Here is a 26,744-nt window from a genome sequence, read left to right as displayed (position 1 = left end):
ACCTGGACTAGTCCTATCGGCAGATTGTCCATCGAGCTAGGCTCTTGCCTTCCAAAGCATGGACACTTACACTCCACATGGACAGCAGCCTTGAATTAGTTCCTATTCTTTGTGTTTATATCCGTTTTGCCTGGTTGGTGTATCTGTTTTTCACTCTGTCCTGTCTGCCACCCTGGCTCACTCTGCTCCTTTCTCTCTTTCTCTGTCTCTCCTCTATCTTTCTACTTCACCCCAACTACTCATAGGCAGATGATGGCCCTCTGGAGTCTGGTTCTGCCCTAGGTTTCTTCCCACAGGGGAGTTTTTCCCAGCCACTGTCGCATCTTGCTTGCTCCGGGGGCCCGGTTGGTTCTCTCTGATTGTATAAAGCGCTTTGAGACGCCTTTGGCTGTGATTTAGCGCTGTACAAATAAAAGTTTATTATTATTATTATTATCATTATTATTATTATTTCCAAGCTTCCTTATAAATTGAAAGAAAAATGGAGGTTCAAAGCTTGTGACCTGCAAGAGCAGAGTGGAAGAAGAGCCAGGTTTGCAGATTTGGTGAATTTTGTGGATAATCAAGCTAAAGTCTTATCCCACCCAGTATTCGGCAGCTTAAAAGACGTTGCACCAATTTTAAAAGGAAACTTCCAGGTACCACAGCTGCCAAAAGGCAGCATGGTGAGAAGGAGCAAGAGTGGTTTAGTTACCAGCGTGTCCCCATTGACAAGACCAGCAGGGGGCAGTGTTTCCCATGTCCAATCTATTAAAGATAATGGAAAGCCTTGTTTATTTTGCAGTGGCGCTCATACGCTTGATACCTGCTCTCAATTTAACAGGAAAGCTCACAATTAAAAACTGGATTTTTTGAAAAGGAAAGGAGTGTGCTTTGGATGTTTGGAGTCAGGGCACATGAGCAAAGGATGCTCACAAAGGCTGACATGTCAAGTTTGTTCTCTCAAGCACCCTACTGTTTTGCACATCACCAATAAAGGAGGAGCCAAAACTTATAAAGACCAAGAAAAGTCTGTCACAAGTGGTCTAGTTGAAGTTGACAAAGAAACTGGATCAAGTGATAACAACACTGGAGAAGTGGAACCGGTCTTAGCTATAGTGCCTGTAAAGGCAAGAAACAAGAAGAGCAACAAAACAGTCACCACATATGCCTTTTTAGATCCAGGCAGCACTGATTGTTTTTGCAGCAAGGCACTTCTCCAGCAGCTTCAACTCACTGGAAGGACCACGGATATACTTTTACGAACAATGGTTCAAGTTCAAGTTGTCAAGACAGCATCTGTATGTGATCTAGAGATGTGCAGTGTCGACAGTAACGATTACTTTGATCTTCCGACTACATACATGCAAGATGAAATCCCTGTTAAGAAGGAAAATATTCCCACGCATGAGGATCTGAAGCAATGGCCATATCTAAAGGAGGTAAAACTCAATCCAATCAATTCTGATATCGGCTTGCTTATCGGCAGCAACGTTCCAATGGCACTGGAACCTTGGAAGGTAATTAACAGCAAGCAAAATGGACCTTATGCCATTAAGACAGCCTTAGGATGGACTGTAAATGGTCCCTTTCGAAAAACAAGTGTCTCCAAAAATGGTAAACGGGTTGTCATGGCTCACAGGATCTCTGTTGTCAAGCTGGAGAACTTGATACGACAGCAAATCAAGCAAGACTTCCCAGAGCGTGAGAAAGAAGAGCGTCTTGAAATGTCGCAGGAGGATAAATTGTTCATGGAAAGTGTTTCTGCATCCATCAAAATGGTAGATGGACATTACAGCATTGCTTTGCCATTAAAGAAAAAGGACACACAATTTCCAAATAATCGTTGTGTAGCTGAAACAGTGGACTCTGTCAATGAAGAACGCATCAAAAAACTGGAGGAACAAGTTTACCAGCTCATCAAGAAGACCCCTGCTGATAAAACAACCAGTAGCTCCTCTGCTGTCGTGACACAACAAATCTTCAAGAGGGACACGGATCACACGTCAGAGAGCGAGTGTGACAGTGGGAAGGAAAACCGGAGGCGGTCCAGGATCCCCAGACATCGCAACAGCCTTACGAAGAAGGGGCCTGCCAAGGAGATCAGAAGCAGGAAATCAGACAGTGATCCACAGTGTCGCATCGAGACGAGTTCAGAGGCCACAGCGAGAACCCGGAAAAAAGTAAACATTGCACGCGGCGCGAAAGCAGTCGAGCCAGTGAGAAAGTTCCTGCAAAGAGCCATTGGAGCCTCTGTTGACGTGACAAGTAAACCAAAAGATGAGGCAGAAACCTACAGGACTATCTTGGAAGAGCGTGACCAGGAGAGAGAGCGACGCTGGAAGGCAGAGCAGGCCGTTAGGAAGCTCACAGACGAACTCAAGTGCTGGCAGACCAAGGCCGGCGAAGAAAAAGATCTTCAGAGTTTGGCCCTTCACACCACTGACAGATTGAAAGAACTGTTGCTGAGGGAGCGGTCAGGGCGCTGTGAACTGAAAAATCGTGTTGAGGAGCTGGAGGCGAGGTGTCGATCCCTCACCCAGCAGGTGGAGCAAGCCCGCACCAGCGAAGAGCAACACAAGGCTGCATTGCACAGGCTGGAGGAAAACATCTCCCAGGGGGAGTCACTGAGGGCGCAACAGCAAGCCGAGGAGGAGAAGCGACAGCGGGAGCTGGGGAACAAAGCAGCAGTTCGGAGGAGAGAGCTGGACATCCAGAGAGCAGCGGTGCGCCAGCAGAAAGACAAACTTCAAAAGCTGCACGAGCTCTTGGTTTCCAGGGAACAGGAGCACAGGAAACAACTGGACTTGCAGCTGCAGCCTGATGGGTCAGATTTCCGCCAAGCAGTTGCCAAAGAAGTTGCATTCATGGAGCAGAAACACGGCCAAAGGGAGTCTGAGCTGCAGGAGAAACTGGCAGAGGGCAAGAAACAGTACGCTGCCCTGGAGGACGAGTTCCGCAATGGCGCTCACCATTGAGGCTGCTCGCTTCTCTGAGGTCAAAGACGTTTGTGACCAGATGACCGAGGAGCTTGTGGGTCACAAGGCGGCATTCACTCAGTTCCAGGAGAAGGAGAAGAAATCTGCCTCTCTGGTGCAGCAGCTGACAGCAATGGTCAAAGAACAGAACAGCCGCATCTCTCAGTTGAACAAAGCCAAAAATGACGCTGTGACAGATCTGAAGAGCCGCTTCCGTTCCTTGGAAGAAGAATTGCAGCAGGACAGACGTGCGAGTCTGCAGCTGGAGCTGCTGAAGAAAGAGAAGGCACAACTGATGTCTCAGCTCACAGCCCACGAGTCTGTGATAGACGGCCTCAGGGCAGAGAGGAAGATCTGGGGCCAGGAACTCGCTCATCAAGGAGTGTCCTTGGCTCAGGATCGAGGACGTTTGGAAGCCAGGATAGAGGTTTTGGGTGCTGAGCTGGAGAGTCGGAAGAAGCAGAGTGAGAGGGACGGCGATGCCCTCAAAATTAAAGCCAAAATAGTCGATGACCAGACTGAATCCATCCGCAAACTTAAAGAGGCCTTGCAGGAGCGTGACGACCAGCTACGGAGGATGCGTGAAGAGGCAACGCAGGCCCAGAAGAGGTTCCAGCAGCAGCGGGAGGAGGACCGCGCTCAGCAGGCAGAAGCCAGAGAGCAGTTGGAGCACTTGAGCCTCCGCAAGGAGGAGCTCAAACAGCAGCTGGTGGACAAGGATGTCGAGTTGGAAGAGGCCAAAAGAGTTCACGGTGAGACAATCAAGAAGTGGCAGGAGAAGACAGACTTCTTGACTCAACTGGAGAGCCAGGTGAAGCGCATGAAGGAGAAGTTTGAAGCCAAGGAACTTGTGTTGCTGGAAGAAAGGAATAAAGCAACCGATGCACAAAGGGCTGCAGTAGCGAAGTTGCACAATACTGGACGACGAAGGACTAGCTACCTTGCTCTGCGAGGTGGAATCTATCATCAATGACAGACCAATCACAAAAGCTTCCAACGACCCAATGGCTTTGGAACCGTTGACACCGAACCACCTTCTTTTACTGAAAACCAAGCCTTCTTTACCCCCGGGGGTCTTCAGTGCGGACGACTGTTACAGCAAAAGGAGGTGGCGTCAAGTTCAGTACATGGCAGATGTATTTTGGAGAAGATGGATAAAAGAATATCTGCCAGAACTGCAACAAAGACAAAAATGGACAAGGAAGACACAAAACTTCAAAAAAGGAGACATCGTTTTAATTGTGGACGAAATGGCACCAAGAGGATCATGGCTTATGGGCCAAGTGACTCAACCCGTACCTGATTCCAAGGGAGCGGTAAGACAAGTACAAGTTCGGACCAAGACCAGCACTCTTTGCCGGCCTATCACCAAACTCGTGCTTCTTCTGGAGGCATCAGACAGAGACTAACGCATATACATGCCAAACACACACTCACACCCGTCCCCGCACAAATTCACGCACACACACTTCCCTTTCCCACCACACACACCTACAAGCAGCACCTGAAGATTCACTCACACATATGCACACATCTTGGACTCATCAACTGTTGCAGATCTTCAAAAGAGACTGAAAAGTTTGCAATTTTGTGAAAAAAAAAAGAGAAAAAAGAAAGAAAAAGGACGATTATATTGTACAAGATGTGAAAGAACTTTGGCTCCTCTGTTTTGTTTTGATAATTGACATTTGTTTCCTGCATGCCAATTGGGGGCCGGAATGTTGGAGCCAAAATATTTATTTTCTTTCCTTATTTCTGATTTATTTGCACTGTGGCTTAATGTGTTAATTATGGACACAAAAGTAATTGTTTTATTTATTTAGTATTTTCTTAGTATTGGTTGCGCTAAGGGCCACGCCCCCACATCACCATAGGCAGGTGACTGCAGCACCTGAACTATATTAGGGTGGTTAACGGGGCCGGCAGGTCTCTTGAGTTGAATGCAGCCAAACAGTTTTAGACCGCTTTTCAAGCACTTTTTGGATTTCTCATTTTTTGACGATTGTTGGATTACTTTGTCGATCTGTGAGTTTGCAAGCAACCTGTGCCGCATTGTCCGCTGTCGCGGTAAGACCGTTTTTGTTTTTTGTTTTTGGATTGCAAATAAACAATCTGAACAGTGGATCGCCGCATCCTCCAGAATTTTTGTTTATCACTCTGCACGCTTGGGCGCGTCGAACTGAAACTCAACAATTCACCAAGAGCAAAGCCCGACATTTCACAGGGAAATAGTCGCGCTTTTAATATATGTATGTATATATATATATATATCTGCAATTCATATTTTAACGGTTTATATAGACCCCTCAGGCTCCATTCAAAATGGGGGTTATTGTAGGAGAGTTGCAGTCAACTGAGATTTGGAGAGAGTTTGGATTACTAGATTTTTGATAGCGTTTATAGTTTGGAGTGCCCTGTCCTGTACATCAATGTCCATGTTACACAAGCATCTATGCCAGGGGTGCCCATTACGTCCATCGCGATCTACTGGTCAATTGCGAAGGGAGTTTGGGTCTATCGCATGGAGAGAGAGAGAGAGAGAGAGAGAGAGAGAGAGAGAGAGAGAGAGAGAGAGAGAGAGAGAGAGAGAGAGAGAGAGAGAGAGAGAGAGAGAGAGAGAGAGAGAGAGAGAGAGAGAGAGAGAGAGAGAGAGAGAGAGAGAGAGAGATCCGCGTCAATTACAGCAGGTAGAATCGTTCAGGCAGGATTAGAAAACACGGTGGATCTGGTTGATTTTGATCATAATGTACGATGTGCTGGATTTTGTTCTTATATGTGCTGTGCTTTACATTCATTCATTCATTCATTTTCCATACCCGCTTAGTCCCGAACTATATATAACCCGATATAACCTAAACAATTTTAAACCATGAGTTTTCTGTGCAATGATGAGCATAAATGCACATTTAATCCTTTCTTTCTTTATCATTGGACTACAAATATATTTCTGAATGACTTTTCCTGTTTTATAGGAGGTGGATCTTTTTGACTTGCTCATTTTAAAAGTAGCTTGCATGTTGAAAAAGTGTGAGCACCCCTGATCTATGCCCTTTTCCAAGTCCCACAATCCCTTTCACTGTCATCTGCCTGATTACACCCATGCCATTTTCAGAAAAAAATTGCACAAACAGAATACATTCAAAAAATGTATCATACACATAGTTATCAAGTCAAGTTATTTATTTATTGTCATTGTTGAACAAAGTTAACAACAAAATTTGTTTGGAGCATCCCCATAACCACTGGCATCAGTACCCATAAAAATAATCATAAATAAGTGAGAAAAAACAAACAAAAATATATATATATATATATAATTTATGTACAGAAATTATTTGGTCATTCATTTTTTGCAATTCATAGTCATTCCCAACAGACATAACAGACACAAAAATTCAATGCATCACACGTGGTTCAGACACAGCTTGCCTGTGATTGTACATTTGGCCAGTAGGTGGTTTCGTGTGCACATGAAGCTTCGAACCAGTTGGCTCAAGTGGTTCAATGCCTCATGAGGCTTCACCTCACCATCACTAGTCGTGACACACAGCTTGCTGTTTGGCTCCACTTGTTGTAGTTCTGTCAGCCACCACTAGATGGAGCGCTCCTCTTCACTCTCCTCCTCATCCTCCCTCACCTCCACCTGTAGAGAGAAGAAGAGACAGCAGGAGTCAGGACTCAGGGTCCTTGAACGCATCATCACAGAGACGCTGACTGTTGATGGAGATGGTGGAGTGACTGGTGAGAAGAAGCAGACTCTCAGTCACATGTCTAGTGTGGAACATGTGAAGGTCATGTGACCATGGAGTGTTGGACTGATACTGAGGCCTGATGAAGATGAACTGATCAATAATTGGGTGGTGAACTGAGAGAAGAAGCAGTTTGGCAGCAGATGTTGGATGAATGAGGAGCAGCTGGACGTCACCATCCTCCTCTCACACTGTGACTGGGAACACTGGACCTCTGCTGTGGGATCAACTGGCTTTGGTGCTGGAACCATCATCCAATGGTTCCAAACCAGTACTGACCTCACACTCTCCAGTTGATAGTCTCTGCTGTGGACAAGATCCATTAGTGGCTTCACTCCTGAATCCTGCAGCTGGTACCCATCCAGGTCCAGGTGTCTGAGGTGGGAGGGGTTGGACTTCAGAGCTGAGAGCAGCCAATCACAGCTGAGCTCTGACAACCTGCAGTCCCCCAACCTGAATCGAGAATAAATGATGAAGAGTTTATAATGATGGAGAGTTTTTCCAGGGTGTCATCACTCTGAAAATCAAAGTGAAATGTCCACTTCAGAATCTGCAATCTGCAAGCTGACCACTAGATGGGAGGATTTTACACACTGTACCTTTAAACCCAGTTTCATTCATTTCAAACACAAACCAGTGTCTGCAAATTGAATTTCCAACAGCAGTCAAGTGCAAATCATGACGACAACAACAAGAGTGATAGAAGTTGTCGAGTGAAGAGGGTGAACTGACCTCAGAGTCTCCAGTTTACAGTCTGGACTCTGCAGAAAACCACTCAGCTCCTTCACTGCTGAATCCTGCAGCAGGTTCTCACTCAGGTCCAGGTGTCTGAGGTGGGAGGGGTTGGACTTCGGAGCTGAGAGCAGCCAATCACAGCTGAGCTTTGACAACCTGCAATACTCAAACCTGAATAGAGCATAAATGATGGAGAGTTTATAATGATGGAGAGTTTTTCCAGGGTGTCATCACTCTGAAAATCAAAGTGAAATGTCAACTTCAGAATCTGCAACAACACTTATATCAATAGACTCATCAAGTTGCAAGGCAAATTTCTTACTGATAGGGATCTTGTCCAAAACCACACTTTCGATGTCTGCAGACATCTCATTCATACGTCTGGAGATTGTGTTATCTGAGAGAGGGACTTTGGCTATTTCTTTAGCCGCTTCGGGTCCGAGCGTCTCATTTACAATGGCTTTGCAGGCGGGAAGTATTAATTGCTATGCCACAGTGTGGGACTTTTTTGATTTAGCCACAAGTTCAGCGTAGTGTTGCCACCCGTCCCGTTTTTCCCAGAATTGTTCTCTTTTTTCACCACCTGTCCCGGGAAAAATAAAATCTCTCCCGGGACACAATTTGTCCCGTTTTTAAGGGAAAATGACAAAACCTCATTTGATTTCTGCCTGTGGTCTACTCCCGTAAAATACGCGATTGTCCCGTACTTGGCAACTAAAAAACCTGTCCCGTAATGAACTGATACAGGACGCACTTCACTTTGTGTCCCGTATATTTCGGTGACCCCCCCCCCCCCCCCCCCAGTCGACAGTCTTGAGACACCCCCCACCCCCAGAGGTCCCGGATTTGTAACTCTGGTAGGTGGCAACCCTAGTTCAGCGACGTGGTAGCTAGCTTTAAGGGCTCTCTCGTTTACTTTTGCGGTTTTTCTCATGAAAGTTGCCTGTTTCTCCGTGTGTTCACGCAGGCGAACAAAATACTCCACATTTTTCTTTTGAACTGAGGGCTGTTTCGTTTGGAGATGGCGTTTAAGCTTACTTGGGACCATAGCACTGTTGGAGAGCTTTTCACCACATACCAAGCACAACGGAGTCGGTGCCGTTGCATCTCCGGTAAAAGTAAATCCAAATGAAAGATAGCTTTCATTGTATTGCCTCACGCCAGAAACTTTGCTCGACGTCACCGTCTTTGCCTCCACTCATACTAGGGCCTTCATCTGGGTCCGGATTTTGTCCAGGGTCCAGTTCAGAGTCAGCATTTTTCCTCTTCAAAAACTTATCCATCACTTTCAACCGTCGTCCCGCTATCCACAATCCACACACCTGTCGCTAGATCCAAGCGTCACTAATTCGCTTGTCTCCAAGCGCAAGGCAATTAGCTACCTGCTGCTGCCACCTACTGGTATGGAAGAGTACTACATGATTACTCTGCCAGGCGCTACACTGCACAGGCACACAAATGGGATAATTTCCCACGGCACACCTGACAATATCTCGCGGCACACAAACACTGGTTTACAGGAACGGGTGCTCATCAGAAAACGCTGGCAGTGTGTTTCCCGTGTCTTACTTCCGGTATAAAGTTCGCTTCAAAATTACAACAGAAATACTACCGAAAGATGCCAGTAGGTGGCAACGACGCTCTATAAATGCTTCTCTTAATGCAACAAATAAATGAAATGACTTTCATACTTACACCAACTGCTCTTAACCTATTTATTAAACAATTTAGACTTAAAGGCTTCTTTGTTGTTTCACCTTAACAGAACACTAATAATAATAATAATAATAATAATAATGATAATAATAATAATAATAATAATAATAATAATAATAATAACATTAAGAAATTGCCATTTACAAAACGTGCACATTTCTTTTAAACTTAAGTGTAGTTGTTTTCCATATCTATTGACGCAAATGACGTTAACCTTGCAATGAACGCAGCAACACTTGTACCTAATAACACTAATGATACAACAAATACACGTCAAAATGGTTGCAGTGAAAATGGACGCTTTTAATCATATATGTTTTGGCTCTTGCCAAGTAAAATTTCAGGAATTATTCTTTGTTTGTTTAGAATGTCGGACATGTATTCAGCGCTTTGTGATGAAGAGCTGGATGCCGTCATTGCAGAAATCCAACTCAGTCACCCAAACACAGGGTACAGAATGATGAGAGCATTCCTTCATGCCAGGGGATTACGAGTGCAAAGTAAGTTTGATATGAAGTTGATCCCCACATGAATGTATTCAGTAATCTGTATTGTGCATCAGTTTAACCGAAACAAACAAATATAATTAGCTTTATTTGTATAACGCTTTCCGTACAAAATGTAGCTAAAAGTGCTTACATGGATGATTAAAAAAAGAATGGCGGTATATTTAAAAAAAAAAGAAAGGGGGGGTATTTAATAAATGAAATCATACCTTTTGTCAGCATTATCTGTGTTAACACGGATTTGTGCCTTTAATATTTTATGTAGTTTGTCTTTCTTTTTTTTTTTTTTCCTGTTGTTGTAGTTCAAAGAGTACGTGATTCCTTAAGAAGAGTGGACCCAATTGGGACTGAAGTGCGAGCCTTGGCCAATCGCACACTAAGACGGAGGCAGTATTCTGTTCCTGCACCAAATGCAATGTGGCACATAGATGGAAACCACAAATTAATATGGTATTTTTCAAAACTGTTTTTAAATACTTGAAAAAATGAAACATTGAGATTTTCTACCCACTCCAAATCTTTTCATCTTTGTACCATACCTTTTTTGTGTCAAATAAGCTGTGCATGAACCTTTTTCAATTAGCTATCTGATGCCTTATATATTTTAGATTTCTCTTTCCATCTTCTCTCCCTTTTTTACCAAAAGCTGGAGATTTGTCATTCACGGTGGAATAGATGGCTTTAGCCGTTTAATTGTTTATCTGTCTGCTGCAATAAACAACCGAGCATCCACAGTGTTGGAAACAGGGGCGGTCCTAGAATTTTTTTCTTGGGGGGGCAAGCTCGGGGCACAGACGGGTGGCACACCGGAATGACATTTGTTTTGTTTTTTTAAATGCCCTATGCCTTAGGTAATAATAAATGGTAGGCGGAGGTATGAATAATAGAACTATTTTATTTACCCAAATAATGCACAAAACAGTGTATCATCCAGCATTTAGTAATCTTATCTGACTGAGTAAAATGCTTTTTGTTTGTTTGAGTGGGTTGATCTGTGCTCCGGGAGAGTATACTGGTGTATCTAGTACTAGTAACCTAGTATTAGTTTCAGCAAGATAAACAAGTGTTTCATAGGTATCTATGTATCTTTGTTAACTTATAGAGATGGAAACCAACAACTGAGTTTAGTTATGAATGTTTTTTTTTTTTAAATTCATAACAGGTACAAAGTGCATACACATGAAAAATCCCTTTGTGAGAATTATATTCAAGTTACCAAAGTTTGACTTATATTACAAGTACACAGTTTATGTGTATTATTTACAAACAGGATTATGACCGCTGAATACGCTTGTTTTGGTGTTGACTACCTGCAGAATGCTGAATTGCAGATGATGGGCCCTCAACCTCATCATTGGGAAAAGTTCCTGGGAAAAGTTGTATAAATTACTCATAATGTCAATACAAGTATAACATCAACTCAACTTTTAATACTTATTCAAATGTTATCGATTTTAAAGACACCCTGCTTCCTTTCTTGACATTGTGGACATATCCTATTCACTTCATTTAAGCGTCTTATGTTATAGGCCACTTGTCTATCCATTAGCTCATAAAACAACAACCACACTTCCATTCAGCACCAATAAAGAGCATTAAAATAGACATGAAGTAATAAAACAGAATTTAATTAGATTAAATTAATATTGCCCATTCCACAGTCCAGAACAAAGCAGAGATGGTGTGCGACTTTGAGTGTGACTGATTCAGGATGCAGTGACTGTAGTGATGGTGAGGTGAAGCCTCATGAGGCATTGAACCACTTGAGCCAACTGGTTCGAGAAACGGTTCATTTCACGAAGCTTCATGTGCACACGAAACCACCTACTGGCCAAATGTACAATCACAGGCAAGCTGTGTCTGAACCACGTGTGATGCATTGAATTTTTGTGTCTGTTGGGAATGACTATGAATTGCAAAAAATGAATGACCAAATAATTTCTGTACATAAATTATATATATATTTTTGTTTTTTTTTCTCACTTATTTATGATTATTTTTATGGGTACTGATGCCAGTGGTTATGGGGATGCTCCAAACAAATTTTGTTAACTTTGTTCAACAATGACAATAAATAAATAACTTGACTTGATAACTATGTGTATGATACATTTTTTGAATGTATTCTGTTTGTGCAATTTTTTTCTGAAAATGGCATGGGTGTAATCAGGCAGATGACAGTGAAAGTGATTGTGGGACTTGGAAAAGGGCATAGATCAGGGGTGCTCACACTTTTTCAACATGCAAGCTACTTTTAAAATGAGCAAGTCAAAAAGATCCACCTCCTATAAAACAGGAAAACATATTCATTCAGAAATATATTTGTAGTCCAATGATAAAGAAAGAAAGAGGATTAAATGGGTCAACATGTTCCCATGTGCATTTATGCTCATCATTGCACAGAAAACTCATGGTTTAAAATTGTTTAGGTTATATCTGCCTATGTTTGATTTTATCAATAAAAGTGTGTTTAAGTTAAGATGTTTTGCTGTATATTTTTGTGTTTTCCAGCGCATAGGTTAGGGATAATTGGTGTGCGTGTGTGTGTGACGCAGACGTTTTGCTAGCAGCATCTCCCAGGATCTCCGGCGCGTCTGCAGTGCGTGCGCACTTTGAAGCGCATTTTCCGAGCGAGGCGTCTCCATCAGTTTACGCCAGGATTGCAAGCTCACGCGACAACCCCGGTAGTTTTGCGTGTAAAACAACAGCGAAACTCTTTTGCCTGTCCCTGTCTGGTCTTTATTTGATCTGAATGGTGCCGAAGCCGATACGTCACATTTACCCTGGACACCCTTGTCCAGGGTGTCCCCTGACTTCGCCCTAAGACAGCTGGGAGAGGCTCCAGCAGACCCCCGTGACCCTGAGTTTGGGACTAAGCGGGTATGGAGAATAAATGAATGTAAAGCACAGCACATATAAGAACAAAATCCAGCACATCGTACATTATGACCAAAATCAACCAGATCCACCGTGTTTTCTAATCCTGCCTGAACGATTCTACCTGCTGTAATTGACGCGGATCTCTCTCTCTCTCTCTCACACTCACTCATTCTCTCCCTCTCTCTCTCCATGCGATAGACCCAAACTCCCTTCGCAATTGACCAGTAGATCGCGATGGACGTAATGGGCACCCCTGGCATAGATGCTTGTGTAACATGGACATTGATGTACAGGACAGGGGGCTCCATCCTATCACCTCTCCTCTCCTCACTCTCTCCCTAAGCTCTCAAAAATATCTCCAAACTAAACGCTATCTAGTCTCAAACACTCCAAACTATAAACACTATCCAAAATCTAGTAATCCAAACTCTCTCCAAATCTCGTTGACTGCAACTCTCCTACAATAACCCCCATTTTGAATGGAGCCTGAGGGGTCTATATAAACCGTTAAAATATGAATTGCATATATATATATATATATATATATATATATATATATATATATATATATATATATATATATATATATATATGTGTATATGTATGTATATATGGGTCCACTTTTCTGCTGCAGCTGGCCATTTTCATTTTACACCGTCCAAATTTACAGCTCAGGGCGCTGGGACGAATTCCAAATTGTGTGCAGATACAGGCCTACACTTCAAATAATTATGAGAAAAATCCAATGTAAAGAGAGCACTTCCATTAGGAAATAGTCAACATGAAATTTCGTCTTCTACTGACACCTGCTGGTCAAATTGAATATGGCCAATAATTCAATATGGCCATTCGAAGTGAAGTATTAAGACAATTAATCAGGTTTGTACTGCTTGATTGAACACATTCATCCCGTTCCAGTGCACTAAAACCCACTTCCCTTCAGGACCGTGTCAGCGAAGCAAAAACTTCCTTGAGTGACGCTGTTTCCCAGCATGCAATGCGAGCTAGCGATTCACAATACTATTTCATCACAAACATGGATGTAAAAAATAAAAAGGGATGAAAAATGAAACTTCAGGAACACCAACCAATACAATGCAATACAAGCAGAACTGGGCCGAAGTTTTATATTACGTACACCATAATACAGCCTTCTGGTGGACAAGCCATACTATTTAATCTGTGTCCTCCTATGGTACTTCCGTGGGAGGAAGCTCATCGTAGAGGTCACGTGCTGTGTGCTCGTCACTCCACCAATCGTTGCAGTTGAGTTCGGAGTGAACGAAAAAGTGAACAGTCGTAACAGAAGCTTGCTGCTGGAAATAATGCGCTACAAGTGGATGTGATGCTCACTGAACCCAATTCAGACGACTCTCCCTCCACTTTTCTTGTTTTGTATGAGCATTTAAAAAAACAACAACATAATAATATGGATTTTGACCATGTATGTTTTCACTTTTCTTGTTTTGTATGAGCATTTAAAAAAAACAACAACATAATAATATGGATTTTGACCATGTATGTTTTGGAGTTCATTGAAAGAGGTTAATAATAAAAGAAAAATAATATATATATATATATATATATGTATGTGTGTATATGTATGTATATATATATATATATATATATATATATATATATATATATATATATATATATATATAGTGTGTGTAACTTTAACTAACTTATCTATTTCTATCCATCCATCAAACTTACTATCTAGGGATCTTGATATTGTGTTGGCAGATGCATTATCACGTGTACATGTGGACTAGCTGCGAAATTCTTAATTCGGGGGAACTGATGGTTTTCTTGTTTAGTTTTGTTTGTCGGTATGTTAATAGGGTTTGGTTCTTAAGGGAGGGGGTGTTATGACCCAGGGGTGGGTCTAGGTGCCTCTATGTTTGTGTCTGTGTGTGTGTGTGAGAGTGGATGATGCCTTGCAGGTGCGGTCCTGGATGTTGGCTGCTGATTGGACGCAACATGGCTGAGAAGGAGGAGCACTCGAGCCAGCCTGACGGTCATCCCTCCTCCGCTCCCAACTCTGCAGTTAGTCACTTCTGAAATGGTGTTAGAGCACGCAGCCGTAGGGGTGGGCTGCCATTTTCTTTGTCCCCTCTTTTCTCCTGTTTATTAAGTATGTAGGGAGGTTAGCCTTTCTGTATTTGACTTCTCTTTCTTTCTTTAGTTAGTTCTTAAGGCGAGCTAGTTGGAGTTTGGTTTATTATTTTGGCCTGGGCCCACCCTGAAGCCTTTGCTGCCCACTGGTTAAGTTGTTTTGTTTATTTCATTTACTGATTCATAAATGTTTTTGTTGAAAACCGCCAACTGCAGTGAGAAATTAATGAGGCTTGGGAGTGGGGGAAGGTGTCCCACACGTTGCGTCTCGGTCCCCCTAGACGGGATGTAACACAGAGTTTTCACCGTGACAGCAGGTTGAGCTCCTTCCGTTTTACAAGTGACGTCGTCACATTAGCCTGTTCCATCCCTGCTAAATTCTTTAAAGAACTACCGTTGGTAAACTTTTAAATTATAATACACTCTACACTAATTGTAATTTCCTGCCCGTGGTTCTATATTGCAACAGTTGACGGCTCATATCAGCAGATAAGCAGCAACAATCTGGGCATTGCGGGTGATTCATAAATATGTCATTTCTTATTAATTAGCCCATAAGTGTTGTACACCAGTGTGACACCAAATGCTTGTTGCTGACAGCAGTGAAGAAATGACACTCTCGTGGTTCTGCACATTAGTATAAATAGAGTGATTCTCTATCATTACATCACAGGACGGCGGCACTCTGACAGATTCCATGAACCTGGACACTGATGATCCAGACTCCGGTCCAGATGACACAACAGGCCACAGTGGAAACGGGTCAGAGCATGGACTGGCTGCTGAAAGGATCCAGGTAGGTGGCGCTGTCATCCCAAGTTGTGTGGTGTGGAGGATCAGGGCCAAAGTTCCAGATGCTCACAGATGTGACTGTGGATTCAGGAGGAGTGTTTGAAGGCTGGACTCCCAACAGTGATTGGCTGCTGAGGACCTCTCAATCACAATCAGATTTTTTAGTGGCTGTGAGATTGAAAGTGAGATTGCATTGTCCAGGTAGGAGGACAGCAGTCAGCCATGTTTCACCTCCAGTCAAAACGCAGTGGTTCACATGAAGGTCCAAGAGGCCTACAGACCTACACTGAGTCTGGACGTGGCAGTACAGTTGGATCATTGTCTTTGTTGTGTTGTCTGGTCATTGTGATCCAATGTAACGTGAGAGAAGGACGAGTGCAGTTATATTGGAGTGAGTTATTTAGAGTGTAATAGAAGTTATAATGCAGAGTCTGTTTTTATGAAAGGTTCTATCACCTGGCATCCATCCATCCATCCATCCATCCATCCATCTTCTACTGCCGTATCCGGAGTCAGGTCTCGGGGGCAGCAGCCTCAGCAGAGACCCCCAGACTTCCCTGGACCCAGTCACCTCCTCCAGCTCCTCCAGTGGGACCCCAAGGCTTCCCAGTCCAGCCCAGAGACCTGGTCCCTCCAGCAGGATCTCCTCCTGGTGGGACATGCCTGGAACACCTCCCCAGGGAGGCGTCCCAAACAAGACCCCGAGATGCTGGAACTCCTCCCTCTGAGGCAGGGCCTCCCCGCCGACCCAGAGAGGACAAACCACCTCATATCCAGCATTGATTTATCTGTTGGTGATTAATTATAATGTAACATTTATTTTATTTAAATTATATTTGAACTGAATTGGATTTGTTTGTAAAAGTGAGATTTATTTTCATTGATTAATGTGGTTTATGTTGAGACCGAGTGGAGAAGTGGGTATGGCCTACAGAAGGTTTGAGTACACAAGTTATTCAGATACGGAGAATCCCCATGGCAGGACTTCAGGAGATATATAATCAAAGTGTTAAAGCAGCAGAAATGAAACGTCAAGGTCACACAGGTTGTGATGGCTTTTATTGTCAGAATATTGAATCATTGAAATATAATGTTTGAGCTCGTAACAAAGTTAGGATGATATAACATAATCACATAAAATAAATGATCTGGTTTCCTTCTGATTCATTGACGTCCTTCTGAAATCTCCACACAAACATCTGGCAAGCATCAAAACCATGAATTATTTTGAGGGAAATTTCTTTTGTCTTACTTATAATTCAATAATGATTTGAGTTCCCATCACAGGTGTTGTGAATCACTTTATCTTTTCCACATGATTTCCTTATTTAAGATCATGAAGCAGAAATAAAGTCTCTTGAAAAGTATTTTTCACCTCCAAAATGAAGATGTTATAGAAGTCTGAAGTGAGAGCAGAGCAGTGTGTTGTTGATGTGTGGAACCTTCATGCTGAGCTGTTCCAGCCGTGGATGATGAGAGCAGAAGCAGTGGTTGTGTTGCTGCTGCCTTCACTGAGCAGCTGCTCCAAGTCCTGCTTCTTCCACTGAGGATTCAGCTCCACCAGTGGCTTCTGGGACGTCTCTCCCAGTAACCACAGCAGCTTGTAGGGAGAAGCAGTCCGCCAGCCACCAGGCTCCACTGGGGTCAAAGGTCGTGCCAGCATGCTGGTTAGCTCCACTGGTTGTAGTTCTGTCAACCACCACTAGATGGGGCTCTCCTCTTCACTCTCCTCCTCACTCCCCATCACAAAGGTCTCCCAGCTGCAGAGAGAAGAAGAGACAGTGTCAGTCAGGACTCACCGTCCTTGAACGCATCATCACAGAGACGTTGACTGTTGATGGAGATGATGGAGTGACTGGTGAGAAGAAGCAGACTCTCAGTCACATGTCAAGTGTGGAACATCAGAAGGTAATGTGACCATGGAGTGTTGGACTGATACTGAGGCCTGATGAAGATGAACGGATCAATAATTGAGTGGTGAACTGAGAGAAGAAGCAGTTTGGCAGCAGATGTTGGATGAATGAGGAGCAGTTGATCAATGTTGACATAGTTTTTCTATTGGCTGGAAATGTCTTGTTGGCAGGGCAGAAAGATCAACTCCCCAGTATGATACAACTGATGGTTGCATTGTGGCTACGAACAAAACCAAACAAGCAAAAACTGGTCAAACATCGCCCCTCAGTGGCAGAACTGGGAGCTGCGAGGACCGACACGTCATAGGAAGGTTTGAAGGTTCAAGGCCACATTTGAACACATTGTTTCTTATTGACATATTATAGAGTGACCTGTCTGAAATATCTGCCTGTTAATCAATGTGTTATTTTTTCAGCATGTGTTCATTTCTCTGTACAGTCTGCAGTAGAAGGTAGTTTTGACTCGAGGGCGCCCCCTGGCGGCTCTTTACAAAACTACAGTTGCCATCACTTGTTGGCAGTCCATGATGACGGTGAGAAAAATGTGATTTCCTCTTTGAAGAGCTGCACCTGTTTCTCCCTGACGTGATGAGACTGGACACTTGTTGAGGGCAGTGGCGGCTGCTGGTCTTTCAAGGAGGGGAAGCTCATTTTCTGCCTGCGTCATAAAATCCATTTGTTTATTTATACGTAAATTATGCCATCAATGTCTTTCAATAAAAATGATCAGTGACCCTGTTGTAGCAGCTAGCTGCCTGCCTGCCACATCACACCAGTCTGTTGCACAAACTGTCCACTGCCTGGCCACATCTGGAGCACAAGCTAGAAATCAGCTTTGCACTTCCTGCTGCTGCACAGTGTTCTTCTGTCTGATCAGCCTTTCTCCCCCTCAGGCTGCAGCTGCACTGGTGAGTTCCAGCTGACATTATATCTTCATATATTCTTATTAACGGCTGACTGTGTATAATGGAGATACTGTTTATATATACAGTATGTATGCATTGTAGTTGTACCCATATTTTATTTATTTATACACAGCCTTGACAACATCTATTGTATTTATGGACCTATAATTATATAATTATATCTCTTAAAGCTTTCGGGTTATATATATATATATATATATATATATATATATATATATATATATATATATATATATATATGTATACATATATATATATATATATATATATATATGTATATATATATATATATACACATGTGTATATATATATATGTTAAGGGTGTCAAAGTTAACGCGTTATTAACGCGTTAACTCAACGCCGCTTTATCGCCGAAAAGTTTTTTTATCGCGCAATTAACGCCAGATGCTTTTTGAGCCTTTGGCCGCTCCGTAGATTGTGGAAACTGGAAATGAATTGACTCACAGCACACAGTCACACGCTTGCAGCCGGTGTACTGGCTTGTAAACACAACAAAAAAAACGAGCGCTTCCATTCGGCGCCAACGTTATTCAATGTGGTGGTTCACACTAGACGCAAACAGGCGCGCGGCTCGCGCCATGCAGTTGTCGCTTCGGCGTCTGCTCTATTTTGTGTGCGAGCCGTGAGCGATCCTCGTCAATAGTACAGGAAGTCGCTAAAAAAAACAACAACGAGAAAAGAAAATCCGGTGAATTTTCAAAATAAAGTAATTTCAAAATAATATATATATATATATATACATATATATATATATATATATATATATATATATGTATATATATATATATATATGTATATATATATATATGTATATATATATATATGTATCCACTGAGACTTACCGTCTGTAATGTGTCTTCCACAGGTCCGGTACGGGTCATGGACTACGAGGAGTACGACGACGAGTACTTGCTCTTCCAGCAGCTTCTCAACGACACCGCCAACACCTCTGAGCCGGGTTACGTGGTCAGCGACCCGGTCCAGCTGTGTCCCAGGACCGGCGTCAACCACTTTGGCGCCAGGATCATCCCAGTCTTCTACTACGTATACAACACCGCCACCAACGTCTTCCTCCTGAACCTGGTCCTGTCCAATGTCCTCTTCACCTCCAGCCTCCCCTTCTGGGCCACCTACCACCTCTCGGAGTGGATCTTCGGCGAGGCGCTGTGCAAGCTGGTCAGCGCCGCCTACTCTGTTGGCTTCTTCTACCTGACCGTGGTGCACGCGGTCCCGGCCGCCAAGAGCAGGAGGAGGGCGAACGCCGTGGCGGGAACGCTGACGGTCTGGCTGGTCAGCGTGGCGGCCAGCGCCAAGGAGTTTGTCCTGCAGACGGTGTGGGAGAGTCCGTTCGACGGGCTGATGTGCGAGGAGGCCGGGTACCCCGAGAGCACCGTGCTACCAGCAGTTCCTGCTCTTCTTCCTGCTCCCGCTCTTCATGGTGATGTACTGCTACACCGGCATCACCGTCCGCGTCCTGTCCACTCGGCTGAAGAACAAGTGCCGCACCGTCAAGCTCATCTTTGTCACCGTTTTCACCTTTTTCCTCTGCTGGACGTCCTACAACGTGATAGTCTTCCTGCGCGCCCTCGAGCTCTCCGGCCCATCGGCTCATCGTGTGCTGCCTCTGAGGCCACGGACTATGCGCTGTACGTGACGCAGAACGTGGCCTACGTGTACTGTTGCGTCAGTCCCGTGTTTTACACGTTTGTGGGCAAGAAGTTCCAGAGCCACTTGAGAAAGCTGCTGGCCAGGAAGCTGCCGTGCCTCCACAAGCACATGAGCCTCAGCAGCCAGAGCAGCAGGACCACGTCCCAGAGGACCGCACACTCTGTCTACTAGTGCCCGTCTCACACACACACACACACACACACACACACACACTCACACACACACACACACACACAGCCAGTTGTTCCCACCTAGACAGTAAGCGCTGTATATCTAGAAAAACATACTAGCAGTTCATGGACTAAGTCTCAATCCAGGGTCTGCATCCTTGGAAGGAAGCCTCCATTGTCTGAAGGAAGCGTCCTCCGTCCGAAGGAAGCGTCCTCCGTCCGAAGGATGCGTCCTCCCAAGGACCCGGCCCAGAAGGACCGACCCAAACCCCGCCTCCCTGGTAACCTCATGGGACGGTCTAGCCTTGGGCGTACTTCCCGGTTTCGTCACCGCCGTTCCCTCCTGCTGGCCAACCCCAGAAGTGTGGTTTTCATAGCATCAAGCTCACCATTGGTTGGTTGGATGTTCAAATCAGTAAAAACCCTGCGTTAAAAACTGAAGATTTGATGTGAAATTTCAATACTTAAATTTATACGCGGTGTCTTTGCCAGTAGATGGCGCTAATTTCAGCTGACTTCCCAGGATCCCAGGATGCTTTGCAGCAGCAGCACGCAAAGCATCCTGGGATACAGAAGGAGGTGAAGGATAGTAGTGGTGTAGCCTTGGTGCTAACAGAAGGGAGCATTTGGAGCGTCGTTCTGACTATTGGGAATTGGGAGGAGCCTTCAGCGCAGTGCGGTGACGCAACTTCCTTTCAAATTGCAGCCTTCCAAGGATGCAGCGCCTGAACTGAGACACAGCCATGGACTGCTGGTGACGTACGGGGTCACGTGACCCGTTCACTGACCAGTGAACATGGCGCGGGGATGTGTGTGAAAAGTACACAATTATTCTTTGGGTTTTGAACTCAACGGTTTGTTGTGTTGTGTAAACCTTGTCAGCAGTGAGTTGTATCAACTATTATCAACTACTACAAATAGATCAATAAATACACACATTTTATGGACTGAAATGTGTTTTTCTGATGTGGGCTGTTTGTCCTGGTGTGTTTCCAGAGGAAGTCCTGGATCCTTGTGGCTGTAGGGGGAGTAGGAGGCTCAACGTTGGCCTTGACAAAGGACAGTAGTGACCTTGTCACTGCTGAGCTCCACTCAGTTTGTTCAAACACTGGGTTTGTTTTTACCTAACCCTGATGGAGCCTTGCTATGAGTGGAACTGTGACACACGAGAAGGCTTTACTAGACAGAGGGGGTGGGGGGTAGCGGAGCAGCAGCAGATGGATGCAGTGTTTTGGTGAGCCACCTCATAGGAGGAGACAATGTATCCTGTGATATCATGGAGAAAACGTGTTGCTGTAATGTCAATGGAACCAAGTCAGTGTCTGTGAAGCCCCACCAGGGTGTTGAGCTACTAGAACAGGGGTGACATGACAGACCTGCATCGAGTCGGCGGGCCACCGAAGTTATGTTGACGGGGGGGGCAACTCCATTGGGACAGACCTCTACATCGCGGTCGAACGTGATATATGGATAGATGGCGGTCAAAACGCTATTTCGCCGGTGACAGATAGTGTGTGTTGAATAATAATAATAATAATAATAAACTTTTATTTGTACAGCGCTAAATCACAGCCAAAGGCGTCTCAAAGCGCTTTATACAATCAGAGAGAACCAACCGGGCCCCCGGAGCAAGCAAGATGCGACAGTGGCTGGGAAAAACTCCCCTGTGGGAAGAAACCTAGGGCAGAACCAGACTCCAGAGGGCGATCATCTGCCTCTGAGTAGTTGGGGTGAAGTAGAAAGATAGAGGAGAGACAGAGAAAGAGAGAAAGGAGCAGAGTGAGCCAGGGTGGCAGACAGGACAGAGTGAAAAACAGATACACCAACCAGGCAAAACGGATATAAACACAAAGAATAGGAACTAATTCAAGGCTGCTGTCCATGTGGAGTGTAAGTGTCCATGCTTTGGAAGGCAAGAGCCTAGCTCGATGGACAATCTGCTGATAGGACTAGTCCAGGTCTTAAGCGTGGTGGTGGGATGAAGCGATGACAGCAAGACCCCCAGGACAGCACAATCCAGCTCCTGGCGCAGTGGTCATCACCTGCCGGGGACACAGAGACTGCGGCAGTATCATGCATATCGAGCATACTGTACAAAGCATAATGAGAGCTTGGACAGAGTGGATAGAGTAAAAGATTGGATAGAGTAAAAGATTGATTGGGTGAGGAGAGTGATAAAGGCTCCGCCTGCACAGAGCAACGATCCCTGTAACGGGAGCGAAAGATCTCCCTCCACGGCGTAAGCCTACAGCAGCTTAACTGACAGTGGATGGAGTCTAACTATAAGCTTTAAGAAAAAGGAAAGTCTTAAGTCTACTCCTAAATAAACTAACTGTGTCTGCCCCCCTCACCGAGGCTGGAAGATGGTTCCAAAATAGAGGTGCCAGGAAACTGAAACACCTACCTCCTGATCTAACTCTAGAAATTTTTGGGATAACTAAAAGACCTGAATCCTCAGAGCGAAGGGCTCTTGGAGGATGATAAAGTTCAATGAGTTCCCTAATATAAGAAGGAGCCTGAGAATGAAGAGCTTTGTAAGTTAAAACTAGAATCTTAAATTCAATTCTAAATTTGACAGGCAGCCAATGCAAGGAAGCTAAAATTGGAGTAATATGCTGCCTCCTTCTAGTTCCGGTTAACAATCGTGCCGCGGAGTTTTGGATTAACTGTAATGTCCTAAGGGATGAATTTGGGCATCCTGCTAGTACCGAGTTACAGTAATCTAGCCTAGACGTAACAAAAGCATGGATTATTTTTTCCGCATCTTTGAAGGACAAAAAACTTCGAATTTTGGCAATGTTTCTTAAGTGGAAGAAAGCTGACCTCCCTACATTCTGTATATGAGAATTAAAGGTCAGGTCCTGATCAAAAGTGACTCCTAGGTTCCGCACGGTAGAACTGGGTGTAGTACCAAATAGACCACTTTGTCCATCAAAAACTCTGTCCCTACTCTCTCGCGATCCAAATATAATGACCTCAGTTTTGTTGGAATTAAGCAACAGGAAATTCTGTGTTATCCAAGTTCTGACATCACGAAGACAAGATTCCAATTTGGCCAACTGATGAGCCTCGTTTGCCTTAAAAGAAAAGTACAACTGTGTGTCATCTGCGTAAGAATGGAAACTGATGCTATGCTTTCTGATGATGTCACCAAGAGGTGACATGTAGATGTTGAAGAGGAGTGGCCCAAGTACAGATCCTTGCGGGACACCATGACTAACCCTCCTACGTTCTGACGAATGATTATGAACATGAACAAACTGAAAACGGTCAGACAAGTAAGATCCAAACCAGTCCAAGGCGCGATCCTTGATGCCGATAGTATCTTCTAATCTCCTAAGAAGAATGCTGTGGTCAACTGTATCAAATGCTGCACTGAGATCTAGGAGGACCAGAACAGAGAGAAGACCTTTGTCAGATGCACACAAGAGGTCATTACTTACCTTAAGCAATGCAGTTTCAGTGCTGTGACCAACTCTGAAGCCAGACTGAAAAGCCTCAAGTAGATTGTTGTCGTTCAAGAAGTCCACAAGCTGCCTAGCAACAACTTTTTCTAAGATCTTGGAGAGAAACGGAAGGTTCGAGATTGGCCTATAATTTGAAAGCACACTCAAGTCCAAATTGGGTTTTTTGATCAGAGGCTTGATTACAGCCACCTTGAAAGCATGAGGGACAAAACCTGTTGATAGAGAATGATTAATAATTCTAAGAATGACACAATGAAGCAATGGGGAAACCTCCTTGAGAAGCCTGGTTGGAATTGGGTCCAGAAGACTGGTGGTCGACTTAGCAGAGGAGACAAGAGAATCAAGTTCCGAGAGTCCAACTTGCTGAAAACTCCCGAAATACACACTGGGGTTGCCATGTTGAGAAAGATCTGCCATGTGACCTGTGGAAGACAAAGAAGACGAGGAATTCCCAATCTCAGTTCTGATACCTTCTACTTTTTGCTGGAAGAAGTTCAGGAAATCGTTGCTTGACAGGCCAGTAGGGATGCATGGCTCAACACAATGATGGCTCCTCGTCAGCTTAGCAACTGTACTAAATAAAAACTTTGGGTTGTTCTTGTTAGAGTCAATAAGAGCAGAAAAGTAGGAAGTTCTACTGATACGCAGGGCCTTTTTATAGGACCTAAAGCAATCCTGCCAAGTCTTGAAGGATGAAGCTGTTTTTGACAAACGCCAAGTTCTCTCAAGCCTTCACAAATTTTGTTTTAATTTGCGAGTAGAGGAAGTAAACCAAGGGGCTGATCGATCCTGCCTTTTCATACTTACCTTATAAGGGGCAAGATCATCCAATGTTGATTTCAGAATACAAGAAAAGCGATCTGTCAAGGAGTCTAGATCAAGATCAGTCAAGTGGGTGGGGGGAGAGGCCGGAAGCATGTCAAGAGGTACAAGGGCATCAAGCAGATCAGGAAGCCTCTCCTTAAATTCAGCAACAACAGAGTCCGAAATGTTTCTACTCATTATAGACCTTGCTTGGGGAATGTGATCCGCTACAATAAAGCCGAAAGTGATCAGAAAGTGGTCAGACAAAACGTCGTTTCGGGGAAAGATTGTCAGCTGCTCTACACCAAGTCCAAAAGTGAGCACAAGATCCAAAGTATGACTATGCTTATGAGTGGGTACATTCACAACTTGAAGGAAGCCCAAGGAGTCGAGGATAGATTTGAAATGAGAACTCAGACTGTCACTCTCAATGTCGACATGAATATTAAAATCTCCAATCACTATGATCTTGTCTTTAGTCAATGCTAAGGTAGACAAAAACTCTGAAAATTCATCTAAGAAAGAAGAATATGGACCGGGGGGACGGTAGACAACAATGAATTCAACGGAATCTGCCTGCCTATCAGGTGACAATGAAATAGACATCGCTAAACTCTCAAATGAACTATAAATAGATTGAGCCTTGAGATTGACTAACAAATTGGAATTATAAATAGCTGCAACGCCACCTCCTCGACCACTATCACGAGCCTTATGAGTATTAATATGACTAGGAGGAGTGGCTTCATTAAGACTAAAATATTCATCTTGACGTAGCCATGTCTCTGTGAGGCCGAAAATATCAACACTATGTTCACTCATCAAATCATTAACTAAAACTGCCTTGGAATGTAGAGACCTAATGTTAAGAAGGCCACATTTCACCATTTTGTTTGTGGGAGACCCTGGAGCCCCCTTATTTCTACAATCTATTCGAACTAGGTTACTATGATCTATTGGAGATTTGCGCAGTATAAGAGGTTTGGAGGTGCGAGGGACCGACACAACTTCTATTGGAAAAGACTGGCAGGGCTTCGGGGACTTACTAACGGCTGGGGACGGCAGTGAGAGAAGCCCAGAGTAGCGTATAGGACTACAACTCTGTTGCCTGGTCTCCACCCTGGAGCGTCAGTGAGTTGAAGCTAATTTTAACTATATTGCTGGATAAGAGAGCTGCACCTTCCCGGGTGGGATGAATGCCATCCCTCCTAACAAGACCAGGCTTGCCCCAGAAAGGCTTCCAGTTATCTACAAAGCCCACCAAGTTATTGGGACACCACCCTGACAGCCAACGGTGAAAAGATGACATGCGGCTAAACATCTCATCATTCCTAACATTTGGCAAGGGGCCAGAGAAAACTACTTCGTCCGACATGGTCTGAGCAAATGCGCACACCGAAGCTATGTTTAACTTAGTGACCTCGGACGATTTCAGGCGTGCATCATTGAAACCACAGTGAATTACAATCCGCCTAAATCTCCGTTTATTCTTAGCCATTAACTTTAACATACATTCGTCACTGTATTTTGATTTACCTTGTATGTATATCTATACTGTTGGAATCATATATTTAGTTTAGATGTTAGTGTTGAATAATATAATTAGTTTAGATGTTTGTTTATAATAACATGATTATTAATATAAAGCTGTTTAATCATTTGGCTGACCTATTCATAGAGAAAAGGCATTGTTGCAGGAGTCACACAAAGAGCTCAAGAAGGAACAAAGGGAAGAACATCCCTCACTAACTGGTGACCCTGGGGGAGCAGAGGGTGACCCTGGAGACCAGAGGGTGACCCTGGGGGACCAGTGGGTGACCAGAGGGTGACCCTGGGGGACCGGATCACCCTGGGGGAGCAGAGGGTGACCATGGGGGACCAGAGGATGGACAGAGAGCTAACTGACTTTGCGACCACCATAAGACTTTATAACTCGGTCATTTACAGGGGGGAGAACTCATGATCCATCGGAGGCACGGGGGGGAGGAGCCTGTGACCTCAGGCATGTTGTGCACTGTATTATTTCAACAGGTCACGCTGGAACCAATGATGGATCATTTGGCTCCCTGCCAAATAAGGACTTGTTTCCTGTTGCACTCAGTAATCAGAGACTTGGATCAAAGGCTGCCCCAACATCCAATGAGGCTGGGGTCTGGAGACCGGGCAGCCAGTCAGAAGAGGACAACACCTGGGAGTGTTTGCATGTTTTCTTTCTGTATAAAAGGACTGGGTCAAGGGACAGAGAGCAGTCAGACTTCATGCCCTGACAATACTTTGGTGTTGCTAGCGTTCTGAACTGGGCCCAGAGCTCTGTATAGTTGT

General features: G+C 44.2%; 2 protein-coding genes and 1 pseudogene across 2 annotated transcripts in view; 2 read left to right on the top strand and 1 right to left on the bottom strand.

Moving 5' to 3' along the window:
* LOC142892607 (NLR family CARD domain-containing protein 3-like) overlaps positions 1-26,744 on the top strand; it is a 406,144-nt gene that overhangs the window by 329,310 nt on the left and 50,090 nt on the right. The gene's annotated exons all lie outside the window — the stretch shown is intronic.
* The window catches only part of LOC142892780 (ribonuclease inhibitor-like), a 75,379-nt gene that overhangs the window by 45,008 nt on the left and 3,627 nt on the right, over positions 1-26,744 (bottom strand). The gene's annotated exons all lie outside the window — the stretch shown is intronic.
* Positions 1,611-3,930, top strand: LOC142892602 (leucine-rich repeat and coiled-coil domain-containing protein 1 pseudogene; annotated as a pseudogene).

The sequence above is a fragment of the Nelusetta ayraudi genome, unplaced genomic scaffold (genome assembly GCF_046127955.1).
Source record: "Nelusetta ayraudi isolate G7.1 ecotype Tasmania unplaced genomic scaffold, CSIRO-AGI_Nayr_v1 ptg000039l, whole genome shotgun sequence".
In the NCBI taxonomy this organism is placed as follows: domain Eukaryota; kingdom Metazoa; phylum Chordata; class Actinopteri; order Tetraodontiformes; family Monacanthidae; genus Nelusetta; species Nelusetta ayraudi.
This window is presented reverse-complemented; position numbering and strand designations above follow the sequence as displayed.